General features: G+C 44.0%; 1 pseudogene; it reads right to left on the bottom strand.

The window, feature by feature from the left end:
- Positions 1–9322: 9322 nt before the first annotated feature.
- On the bottom strand, positions 9323–13245 carry LOC141250901 (uncharacterized; annotated as a pseudogene).
- Positions 13246–13627: the final 382 nt, after the last annotated feature.

Genomic DNA, 13627 nt, shown 5'->3' on the forward strand with positions numbered 1-13627 from the left:
AGATGGACGCTCAATGCTGGAACGTCATCGAATTAGGAGATGAAGAAATCCCTGAAGATATCACCAGAAGCGCGATGGACGCTGCCTACTACAGGAAAATCGAAGTTAATGCCAAAGCTCGCCAGATGATCTTCGTCGGCCTACAACGCCATGATGTTGACAAGGTAAAAAGTCTCCCTACTGCTAAGGAAATCTGGGATACAATCATAGTCATTCACAAAGGAAGTGAGGACATGAAGCACAACAGGAAATTCATGTTACAACGCGAGTTTCATGCCTTCAGACAACTTGAGAATGAAAGCGTCCTTGATTGCCAGTCGCGATTCTTCGTGCTCACAAATAAGCTAACCGCTGCTGGCCACATCATTCTAGAGTATGAGAAGACACTCGCTGTCATACACGCTATGAGCGACAAATTTGAAATGGCTAGGAGTATAGCCTTAATGTCTGAAGAAACCAAAGCTCTTTCAGTAGCCAAGATCTTTGGGAAGTTCTATGATCAAGAACAAGGCGACAAGCTGAGATCCTTGACAAGAGGAAGCGACACTAAACAAGTCGCTTTGAAGCTGTCAAAAGCTCTAGACAGGATGGAGAACCAAGAAGAAGAAGAAGAAGATGATGATAAAGACGTAATCTTGATGACCAAGATGGTCAAGCGATTCTTAAGAAACAAGAAAGCGACCTCACCCTCCTCATCTGACCCCCAACGCGACCTCAGCAGCTACACCTGCTACAATTGCCAGCAAAAGGGGCATCTAGCAAGAGACTGCACCAAGCCAAAGGTTGAGCAATCTGAAAAGAAGACACTTGTGACCACCTCTGCTAGATACTCACATCATTCTGTATCTAAGCAAATCTGATAGAACGTGAGAGACACGCTCTAGTCTCTTTCGATCTTCTAAGTGCCGAAGGCAAAGCGCTTCTCGTCTTATAGTCTCGAGGTCGCTTTGATGGTATATCGTCTGCAGCGACCTTCCATTGGCTTTCGCGACTATCTTCTATGCTTGGCACTAGTGCTCGTCGTTGATAGGTCTTTACAGCTTAGACTTTACAACATCTTATGTTAGACAAATACTTGTCTGTGATCGTCGCGACCCTCTCTGTCATTAAAGTGACCTTCGGTATATAGTCGCGACCTCTGATTCATGCATAGCGACCTTCTCCTGATCATCGCGACTTGCTTTCTGTGCTCTGCTCCACTCCATACGCTTCCTAAGTGCCTGTACTGAGTAAACTCAATGTAGATGTTAAAAGCAAGTGTTTGTTATCATTAAAACTAGAGAAACTGAGGTAAAGCCATACTAGCTTGACCTAACAATTTCCCCCTTTTTAATGATGACAAACAATATAAGACATGGCATATATTTAAGGCAACATGTTTAGAGAACTATTGAATCTTCTAATTATATGAACATGTTTAGAGAAGCAGTGATAAGTAACACTTTACCTTGATCAAGTCTCACTTTGTGTTTCCATAGGTCACTTCTTATGGAAATAGTTCCCCCTGACTTAAACAACCGGTATGCCAGGTCTATTCCCCCTTTTGACATCATTGAAAAAGTCATTCATATATATGATTAGGGAACTAAGGCGGCTATCATGATCTACTCTCTAGAGGAATGATTGATAAGATGCCTAAGCGAAAGGAACTAAGTTATAACTAAGCAAGATGATAGAGCAAGTAGAGAAAAACGATCAAAGCATACTTATATATTCATTTTGACTACGCACCCAACAAGCTACCGGCTAGATTAACCTAGGGAAGCGACTAAAAAGGACTCGGAACATGAAAAAGAAAAAGACAACTAAGTTGCTTCTTCGTCAACAGGATCAGCGTGTTCCAAGGCTGGAGCGACTTGTTGTTGCTCTGGAGCTGTAGTCGCTGGTGCCTCTTGTGTTGGAGGCATGTCCCCCGTTGCCTTAGCAGCTTTCTCCTCTTTCCGAGCTCGCTCCTCTTCCAGATACTGATGGTACTCCTCCCACGCCTTTTCATAGGCTTGGCGTTGCTCAGTGAGAAGGAACTGGAATAGCACTGGATCTGGGTCACGACCAGCGACCAGGCAAGCTAGCTGGGTGCACCTACTCTTGATCAGTTTATGAGAAGCGCACAAATTTTTGTTGATTGTAAGCAGCACGTCCAGAATGTTCTCATTGGACTGCAGCAGTTTCTCGTTAGTGACCTGCTGCTGGAGGAAAGCGGCTAACAGATCGCGTGCGAGGGGCAGCTCAGAGCTTGGCAGGGGGTAGGAAGAGACGTCTTCAGCGACCTCGTCCATTTTACCTTTTCCCTTGCTGGAAGTCGCTTTGAACTTCACTGGGGAAGGAGGTGGTGTAGCTTTTTCTGGATCGTGAAGGTCGCGAAGGCGGTGAATGCGCTGCTCAGTCAGTATAGCGTCGCTCATTGTTGAAGATATGCCAGGTATGGTCGCTATGGTAGCGACTGAAATATGGTTCGCGATACCCTGTAGTGGCGAAGAGACCTCTAAAGAGCACAAGCGATATCACAACGGACCCAAAACACGCGTACCTGTTTAAGAATTAGCAACATAGAGGTCCTAAACTATTCACTCTCAGTCCTAGTTGGGGTAGACACATGCATACATTTAAAATTGAAGGACAAAAACACATAGAATAGTACATATGCATATGCAATTTGCAAATTAGGGTAGGAATTTAACATCAAGTGGATATTCCCAGTTGTGAGCTATGAGGGTCATAGGGAACGTTACACAAGATTAAGCTAGGGACACTTTATAATCACATATCATATCTCGTTGGGCTTTGTAATGGGCTAAGAAGCGATCAATGTGATTATGTTCATAGGATTTCAAAGGAGAGCATGCAGGTCCATAAATTCTAGCAAGATCTATTAAGTCGCGAAGATTCACCTAATTATTTCACAAAGGCATCAACCAGAGCATGCGAGAGAGTATAGATAATGCTAAAGTTTGCCAGTCATTTCAAGCGAGTCCTAAGTTCCCAATATCAATATATAAGTAGATAGTTCTAGTCAGAGTAGAGGAAACTTACAGACGTAGGTTGCTTATGTGAAGGGGATCATTCCCAGAAGGAGCCGTAGATTGACAAATTGATCCTTGTTCAAGGTTTTGGTGAATATATCCGCCACTTTCTCTTCAGTTCTACAATGAGTTAATTCAATATTTTTTGAAGCCTGTCATGTGGCAAGTGCAGCCATTGTCTAACTACCATCGCTCCTTAGCACTTCCAACCTACGCAAGAAAAATTCAAACTTTTGGTACCCAGTGAAGCTCAGCTTGACTGGGTGAATTAGTATCGTGGGTCGCTTTGGAGCGTGTCCCATCAGCATGAATGATATTGAAGGTCATGGGAGCAGTTTCATAGGATTCATTATGATTAGAGTTGATCCTAGCATTCTGTTTTATCTTTGGTCTAGGTTTAGCATGTTGATTTGCTTGAGTTTGATATGTCTGATGAATGTTATGATGTCGCTGGTGATTATTATCATATCGCTTGGTAGTATTTGAAGGTCGCTGGTGTTGATACTGAGGTCGCGATGATTCATGTTCATGAGCAACATCATTGCAGGGAGAAACATAAGGCTTGTTGTCACGAGCCTGTTTCTTCTTACAGTTGTAGATTGTATGACCATTGAAACCACAGTATCTACACCAGTCGTAATAGATCACTCGCCCATATTTTCCACGTCCTGGTCTAAAGGGCTTTGCATCTTTGGTGCACCCCTTGACCTCGTGAGTCCCTTGGGCTTGTGATACATACATGGCATGAGCTTTTGCCCCATGATACCATTTTGACTTACGTTTGGGGTTTTCCAAGACTTTCACTTTGTCTTCTAAGAACTCATTCTTGCTTTTGCAAGCTTGAAGAGCCTTATCCAACACGTCAGCCTTTTCAGCGAGTTCCTTGGCTAATTTCTCATGCATGGGTGAGGATTTAACATTATCATCAGATTCATAGCCAAACCCTCTCGCTTTAACAAACACTGTTTTCTTAACTGATCGCTCTTCAATTAGGGAAGCGATACCAGCGACATCAAGGATGACCCTTTTTATTAGGTCATTAGTTTCAAGTAGGCTTTCGCTTGCCATAGAAACAGGAGTGGGTGCTTGTGTAGACGCTTTAGTAAGCACTTTACCTTTGCAGCCCAAGCACTCCTTGGTTAACAAGGTTGTTTCTTTAGCCTTTTGAAAGTCTATCTCTTTATTTTCTAGCCTAGTAGATAAATCTAAACATTCAACATGAAGATATTCTATTTCCTTTTCATATCTATCATTTTCAGTTTGTAGTCGCTCGCTTTCTTCTATTATTCCTAGAATTATGTTGATTAAATCAGGTTTATCAAGCATGTGAATCTTTTTAGTGAAGCTATTAGGGAGTGAGATTGATACCTCGGAGTCTTCAGAACTTTGTTCTCCATCCATTAGACATAAGCCTGTGAACCCTTCATGTAGGTCTGTATCATCATCATCATCATCTCCCCATGCAGAGGTGGTCACAAGTGCCTTCTTTTCAGATTGCTCAACCTTTGGCTTGGTGCATTCTTCAAAGAATATTGAATTAACTCATTGTAGAACTGAAGAGCAAGTGGCGGATATCTTCACCAAAACCTTGAACAAGGATCAATTTGTCAATCTACGGCTCCTTCTGGGAATGATCCCCTTCACATAAGCGACCTACGTCTGTAAGTTTCCTCTACTCTGACTAGAACTATCTGCTTATATATTGATATTGGGAACTTAGGACTCGCTTGAAATGACTGGAAAACTTTAGCATTAGCTTTAGTCTCTCGCATGCTCTGGTTGATGCCTTTGTGAAATAATTAGGTAAATCTTCGCGACTTAATAGATCTTGCTAGAAATTATGGACCTGCATGCTCTCCTTTGAAATCCTATGAACATAATCACATTGATCGCTTCTTAGCCCATTACAAAGCCCAACGAGATATGATATGTGATTATAAAGTGTCCCTAGCTTAATCTTGTGTAACGTTCCCTATGACCCTCATAGCTCACAACTGGGAATATCCACTTGATGTTAAAGTCTTACCCAAATTTGCAAATTGCATATGCATATGTACTATTCTATGTGTTTTTGTCCTTCAATTTTAAATGTATGCATGTGTCTACCCCACCTAGGACTGAGAGTGAATAGATTAGGACCTCTATGTTGCTAATTCTTAAACAGGTACGCGTGTTTTGGGTCTGTTATGATATCGCTTGTGCTCCTTAGAGGTCGCTTCGTCGCTACAGGGTATCGCGCACCATCTCTCAGTCGCTACCATAGCGGACCATACCTGGCATTTCTTCAACGATGAGCAAGCTTCAACGGTAAGAAAATTAAACTGCAGTGCCTGTCACTAATCAGCTCAACGGCTAGGTCTGCAGCGCCGCACATTGAAAATCACGAAAAGTAGCCGTTACCGCTCGCTTAAGAAAAGTAGCCGTTACCGCTCGCTGAAGGAATATAGCCGTTACTGCCCGCTTAAGAAAAGTAGCCGTTAGAGACCACCGACTATCCAAACCCTATAAATTTCTGACCCATACACCCACACAATACCCTTTCGCTACCTTCTCTCATATCGCTACCAACATTTTCTTGCTCTGCCACGACGACGAAACATTCTCCATCAATCCTCGGCTGATTGGTGAGCTGCTCGGGCTTCCCACATGTGGTGACAGGTACGCGACCCTGCAGAAGAATAATCCACCTCAAGGAGGCCTCGTCACCTTCAAAAACAAGGTGTTCATTCCCGGCGACAACAAGCGCCCACTCCACAACAACTATCTGCATTGGCCGCTGAAGCTCGTCCATCTGGTGATAAGCAAGAATATCGTCCCTCGCTCCGACGCGCCCTGCAAAATCACGAATGGGGAGGATGGCATCCTCAAGATGGTCGCTGATGGTTTGCCTATTGATACTCCTAAAATCATCATGCAGAACATCATCAATACGGTAAACTCTACGCACTTTCCGCTTCATCAACTTACAATGCTCAAAGCGCGTTCGTCTCCATGATTGAGCCAAAGAACATCAAGGAAGCCATACATGATCCAGGCTGGATAGTTGCCATGCAAGAAGAACTGGGAGAATTCGAAAGGAATAAGGTCTGGAAGCTGAGAAGGTCGCTATGCATGAATCAGAGGTCGCGACTATATACCGAAGGTCGCTTTAATGATAGAGAGGGTCGCCATGATCACAGACAAGTATTTGTCTAACATAAGATGTTGTAAAGTCTAAGCTGTAAAGACCTATCAGCGACGAGCACTAGTGCCAAGGATATAAGATAGTCGCGAAAGCCAATGGAAGGTCGCTGCAGACGATATACCATCAAAGCGACCTCGAGACTATAAGACGAGAAGCGCTTTGCCTTCGACACTTAGAAGATCGGAAGAGACTAGAGCGTGTCTCTCACGTTCTATCAGATTTGCTTAGATACGGAATGATATGAGTATCTAGCACAAACATTTATCTTTTAGCATAAGTTCTATTTTATTCTTTATTTTATATCTTCTATAACTAGAAGATTTGGTTGTTGCAATTCAGTTTAGATTCGATTTAGGAGTAGATTCGATATAGACCAGATGTTAGATGGTCTATATATATTGGAGATAGCATTTTCGTCATGTGTTGGCGAAGATAGGCGAAACCAGGCATTGTGAACGAGAGAAAGAGAGTAGTATAGGTGCTTTAGAGATCTATCTTACTTAGAAGTTTTACTATGTGTGAAATTAGACTGTAACTAGGATTGATAAGCAATATACGAGTTTGTTTGCAGAACATTGTGTCTTCAAGTTTATTTCCGCACATTAAAGATCCTTACGATCAACAAAGTTAACTTGAGACCACAAGGTCGCTGCCGTCGCGACCTAAGGACAATCAACGATCCAAAAGATACTATATGACCTAGCACAATACCATGATCAACCATGAAATGACACTTTTCTGAGTTCAAGACCAAATTGGTCTCAACACATCGTTCAAGCACGAGTGTCAAATGGTGAAGGCAAGAGTCAAAACTATCCCCATGTACCGTGAAATCATCCATAAAAACCTCGATAAAGTACTCAATGTATTCGGAGAAAATACTTACCATACATCGTTGAAACGTCCCGGGTGCGTTACATAACCCGAATGGCATCCGGCGGTATGCAAAAGTACCAAATGGGCAAGTAAACGTCGTCTTCTCTTGATCTTCCGGAGCTATGGCTACTTGAAAGTAGCCCGAGTATCTATCGAGGAAACAATATTAAGGCCGTCCGGCAAGCCTCTCGAGCATTTGGTCAATGAAGGGCAAGGGGAAGTGGTCCTTCCGAGTCACCGCGTTCAGCTTGCGGTAGTCGATACAAACCCTCCACCCTTTTTGTGCTCGTGTAGGAACCATCTCACCCTTGTCGTTTTCTACCACGGTGATCCCTCCTTTCTTTGCGACGACTTGCGTAGGGTTAACCCACTTGCTATCCGAGATAGGGAAAATCATATCCGCTTGGAGGAGCTTCAACATCTCCTTCTTCACTACCTCCATCATGGGTGGATTGAGTTGCCGCTGAGGTTGCCTACTAGGCTTGGCTCCGTCTTCTAGGAGAATCCGGTGCATACAAGTAGAAGGGCTTATTCCCTTGATATCGGCTATAGTCCATCCGAGAGCCGTCACATTCTTCTTGAGCACCTCCACCAACTTCGCCTCTTGAACCCCCGTAAGTGTGCTAGAAATGATGACCGGGAGGGTGTCGTTCTCGCCTAGGACAGCATACTTCAAATGCTCCGGAAGTTGTTGTAGCTCAATCACCGGTGCCTGCACTATAGAAGGAAGAGGTTTTTCGGCCTCGGGGATTAGTAACATGGGCCCACCGGCCAAAAATGGCTCTTTCGAGTCCAAGTGAGATAAAACTTCACGCATGTCGGAAGACATAGTGAGGTCTAGCTGCGATGAATCGACTAAGCTATTCTCTAACGCGGATTGTAGCTCATCCGAACCATATACATCAAACGTATCTTGGACAATTGGATCAATCACGTCGATAGAGAATAAAGAGTTATCATCACTAGGGTGTTTCATAGCATCATAAATGTTATAGCTCACAACATCCCCATCAAACTCAAAAGTGAGTGAACCACTTGCTAAGTCAATTCTAGTGTTGGCCGTTTTCATAAACGGCCGCCCAAGTAAGATAAGTGAGTCCTTAGCCTCTTGTGCCATGTCTAGGACAAAGAAATCTGCGGGAAAAATGAGGTTATCCACCATAACCAATACATCCTCAACTATCCCTTTCGGGTAAACCGAAGATCTATCGGTCAGTTGAATTACAATTCCCGTTTCATTCAAAGGTCCTAGGCCGAGCAACTTATACAAAGAATAAGGCAAAACATTAATAGAAGCACCTAGATCTAGCATGGCACTATCTATCTTAGTCTCACCAATAGTGCAAGGAATGCTTACCATACCTGGATCGCTACACTTCTTGGCCACCTTTTGTTGGAACATCGTGGAGACGCCTTTGCTCACTTGCACCTTTTGTTTCCCCTTAAGCTTTTGCTTTCGTTTGATCGTGCAAAGCTCCTTTAAGAACTTGGCGTACCGGGGCACGCTCTTGATTAGCTTGAGCAAGGGAATGTTGACTTCGCACTTGCTAAATGTCTCGAAGAGCTCTTTGTCATCGATGGGCCTTCGAGTGTCCTTAAGGGCTTCCGGAAAAGGTGCGGGAGGCTTTTCGGCATAGAGAGGAGGGAAATTGGGACGTACGTAGTTCTCTTGGCGAAGACGGAAGTCCCCTCGATCTTCATAGTACTCCTCCTCCACCTTCTTTGCTTCAATGTCTATTACCTTAGAGGCTAATCTGCGCCCACGGTCAAGTGTCCGCGCCCACGGATGATCAGAATTCTCGGACTCTCTTACAGCAGCTGAGCCGCGACCGCGGTCAGGGGAACGCGCCCACGGAAATGTTTCTGCGGCCTCCTCTTCGTCTTATTCCGATTCAGCTATGGGGGCATCTCCACACACCTTACCACTCCGTAAATTAATAGCACTTACATTAGCCCTTGGATTCACCACTGTTTGAGATGGCAAACTCTTGGAATGTTGTTGATTCGATTGAGAAATCGCGTCGGCAAGTTGGCTAAGTTGCTTCTCAATGCTCTTTATGCTAGACTCCGTTTTTTGAACATGAGAGGTGAAGTGAGTGGTCAAGGAATTCAGCATATCCTCGGTAGATGGCTTAGGAGGTCCATAGCCCGGTAGTTTGTTGGGTTGATAAGGAGCCCGGTATTGGTGGTTCGGTTGAGCTTGAGATCGGAAATTGTTTTGTGCCCCAGCCGGATCACCATATCAGAACCCTGGATGATCGTTCCACCTCTGATTATAGTTATGGCCTTGGTTATCAAAACGAGGTTTAGGAGGTCCATACCCCCCCACGGCATTGACGTCAGCGATGGTAGTGTCATGGAGTTGTGGACACATATCCGTGGGGTGGGTTTCATCGGTGCAAACCCCACAAGCCCGCGCCGGCGGGTCATTGGTCCTAGTCAAAGCCAATGTCTCGATCATGCTCTTGAGGTCGGCCAAAGTATTGCTCATATCGGTTGCACTAGAGTTCGCAGCATGAACTCCCTTTCTTGAATAGGTCCGACCAAAGCTTCTCGTTCCATCAGCTATATCATGGATCCGACTCATGGCTATGTCGGGCGTCAAGTTCAAGACGCTACCATTGCAAGCGGCATCTATGATCCTCCTCTCTTGATCTAGTAACCCATTGTAGAGGTGGATTACTAACTCCTTCTCGTCGAACCCATGGAACGGGCAACTTGCGCACAACCTCATGAAACGCTCACAATAGTCATAGAGCGTCTCATCATCCGCTTGCTCAACATTGGTGATGGCTCTCTTCAAGGCGGTAGACTTCCTAGCGGGGAAGTACTTGTCGAGGAAGGCCTTATATAGCTTAGGCCAAGTGTCAATGGATCCCGCCGGAAGGTGGTAGTACCAATTTATCGCGGTGTCCTTCAAGGTGAAACCAAAGGCCCGCATCTTAAATTGCTCCTCCGTGACATTGGCCGGCTTGCTACACATGCATATGTCGTGGAATTCTCCCAAATGCATGATGGGATCTTCTCCGGGTAAACCATGAAACTTCGGGAGGAGGTTGATGACACCAGACTTAAGCTCAAAGGACACACCAACATCTAATGGTGGTACGACGACCGCCAAAGGTTGTTGAGCAAGGTTGGGAGCCGTAAGCTCTCGTAGTGTACGAGCGGCCATGTTCTCTACAACAAGATTCTCTAGGGCTTGCCTCAAGTTCCGTAAATGTGTCCGCTCGATTTCTGAATCAAAATCAAGAAGAGGTGAATTAGTGGAACGGGTGTGGACCATCAATGGGGTCCACACCAAGAGTAATCACACAAAAAAAACTTAATAAAAAAGAACCGTTTCTCCCCGGCAACGGCGCCAAATTTGACAAAGGCTAAAGTCGCCTTGCCTCGTCAAAATATAAAATCCAAACTCCCACTAGAGTATAATGGTAGTAAGAGTCGTACCCAAGGGAGCAAGCTTTTTGGTTAAGGTTTTTTTATATGATTAAGAAGTAACCAAAGGGGGGGTTAAAATGGTTTTGTGACGAAAACAACAATTAAACACACAAACGTTGAGAGAAGTATTAAGATTAAAGCGGTTCACTTATCCATTCTAGCAACTTGACTAGGTCGGTGGATCATAGAATATTAACACCCAATGTTCAAATCAAATCAAAGCAAAATGTCCTACTCTTTGTTCATAATTAGCAACTAGTCCAAATAGTCCTAGAGGCCCTAATCATGCTACAACCACGGAAATACCTAGATTTAATAGCATAATTGCATAAAGCACAAAGATAAGTAGGTTCATGCAATACCATTGACAAATAGTCGGTACTTGACATGAATCTAAGATCTCTACCCTAAAATCAATCACAAATAGTTCATGAGAAAAGGGTTTGCTACAAAAGGTTTAGACTCTTCAAATAGAATTATCTAAACCTAGCAAATTGGAAAACATCAATAAACCTAGTTGATCATTCTAGATAAATCAATATAAAACAATCATGAGTTTAAGCGCAAGAGATCTAAGAACAATTTTTAAGAACGATAAGAACAAAGGGACAAGAAACTTACCACAATAACCCAAGTCAAGCACTTAGAATTTCAAAGTGAACTCAAGAGGGATCAGTTCTCCATTACTTTTTTGCAAAAACAAAGTACAAAAATGAGAGAGTTTTCTTGAGATTACAACTTGAGAAAATTGGATAATAGATATTCAACCTAAGAACCCCTTAAAAACCTCCTCCCTAAAGTGGAGTTTTCTAAACTCCCCCTTTGACCCATTAAGAGCTAGGAGTTACATAAAAATGGTCCAAGTACTAATTCACTCCAAATTGACTATCTAGAGAAAAAGAGTTACAAACGATGGTCAAAAGGGGATATTCCATCCGGGAGAGTTGCGGGCACGGCAGGGAGCCGCGGCCGCGGATGGGTCCTTAGCACAGGTGACCGGCACGGTGAGAACCGCGATCGCGGCCGGCTGGTCGTGCCCGCGGTTTTGCCTCTGTAAGTGTGTTTTCCCTCGGCTTCTAGCGTACTTTGGCGACTTCGCTTCCGACGCCTCGTAAGCTTCATTATGTTGCCCAAGTGAGTGAAAACGCCCCTTTTTGCCGTCTTAGGTGCTCCTTTGGCGCCATCAAGATTGCGCCTATCAATACTATACATAGATGCAAGAAGAAGCATGCTCTAAGTAACAAGCCATACACGTCACCCACTCACAATACACGTGAAGTGCTTGATTTGAATGATCCTTCTTACTTTGAGCATGTTCCTTCAACCAAAGGCCAAAAGCGAGTCAATAATCATTCTCCTAATGTGAACAAGAAAGCTAATCCACCCAGAAAAGCTGAGCTTCGATGGGTTTCAAAGGTTTGATTGTTTCATTGTAGGTAAAATTGAGCAACGAGAACAAATGGTACACATATAGTGGCTGCTCATGTCACATGACCGAAGAAAAGGAAAGATTGCAAATGTTTAAGAACTTTGATGGTGGAAGTGTATCATTTGGTGAAAAAAGAGATAGAGAGATTACATGACACGAAAAGGTGCTTCTGAATGATATAAAATAGAGATGCAAATGGTGAACTTTGTGGAGAGTCTTTGCTATAATCTATTAAGTGTCGCTCAACTTTGCGATGAGGGACCAAATGAAGTCACTTTTACTACCTCCAAGTGCTTTGTGAGGAACGCTGGAAATGAAATTATCTTAAAGGGAAAGAGAGTCAATAACACTTACATATTTGATCCCAGTTACACCCCTAAGAGTCTCCTTTGCCTGGCTACTATAGAAGATCAAACCGCTTTGTGGCTTCAAAGACTTGGGCACGTCAATCTAAATCTACTATACAAGCTTCGTGCGAAAGAGTTAGTCCGTGGTTTACCTCCTATCAAGATAGAGAATATGACACATTGTGCTAATTGTGCCAAGGGAAAACAAGTTAGAAGCTTGTTCAAGCCAAATTCAGACATCACAACCAAGAAGCCCCTTGAGCTCCTTCACACGGACCTCTGTGGACCTATGTGTGTTCAAAGCCCTGGTGGAGCACGTTACATATTTTGATTGTTGATGACTTCTTTAGGTTCACATGGACACTCTTTTTACGCTCTAAAGATCAAGTCTTCACTCGCTTCACTGAGCTCGTCACCTTGCTTGAAAACTCCTTATCACTACAAGTGCGCTCCATTCGTTCAGACCATGCGACTGAGTTTGAGAACAACGAGATGCTTAGCTACTGCATTGAAAGAGGTATAAGCCATAATTTCTCATCCCCTAGGACTCCACAACAGAACGGAGTCGTTGAAAGGAAGAACAAAACCTTAGTCGAGATGGCGAGAACAATGCTACTTGGAAGTGGAGTTTCTTCATAATTTTTGGGATGAGCGGTGAACACAACTTGATACATCACCAATAGGTCTCTTCTACGCCCTACACTCGCTAAAACCCCATACGAGCTGATCAAAGGATATCCTCCCAGCATCTCCCATTTCAAGGTATTTGGATGCAAGTGCTTTGTGCTCAACAACGGAAAGGATAATTTGGGCAAATTTGATGCAAGAAGTGATGAAGCCATCTTCCTTCGCTATGTTCCAGCAAGTACGACATATAAGGTGTTCAATCAAAGGACTAGAACTTATGAGGAGAGCATACACGTGGTGTTCGACGAAGGCACTTTCCATTTGTCGACGTCTAACACTGTAGATCCATTCCCCGAAGTCTCCCTCTCATAAGCGCCTTCAAAAATCCCTCAAGCACCTTCTTCTAGAGCCTTAAATCCACTCTCCCCTCCATTTACAGCCTCAGCTCCCATAGCCTGTGACTCAAACACAACGATGTGCCCTCTCACTCAGACATAGTTCCCATCACAAACCCTCCTACTAGAGGCTTCCAGCAACAAGGCGCTCATCCCTCAGGGAACATGATCACTCCCTTACACTCAGGAGAGCATACTCGCTCAAGAGCTGCTTTAGAGGCTCGTCCAGAGGCAATCACCAAAGCACTTTAAGAAGCCACTTCAAAGACTAATTTATGTGCCTTCAATGCCTTTGTCTCCCTCACCGA

This window comes from Phyllobates terribilis, unplaced genomic scaffold, assembly GCF_046119375.1.
Source record: "Phyllobates terribilis strain yellow unplaced genomic scaffold, ASM4611937v1 Scaffold_6353__1_contigs__length_45099, whole genome shotgun sequence".
In the NCBI taxonomy this organism is placed as follows: domain Eukaryota; kingdom Metazoa; phylum Chordata; class Amphibia; order Anura; family Dendrobatidae; genus Phyllobates; species Phyllobates terribilis.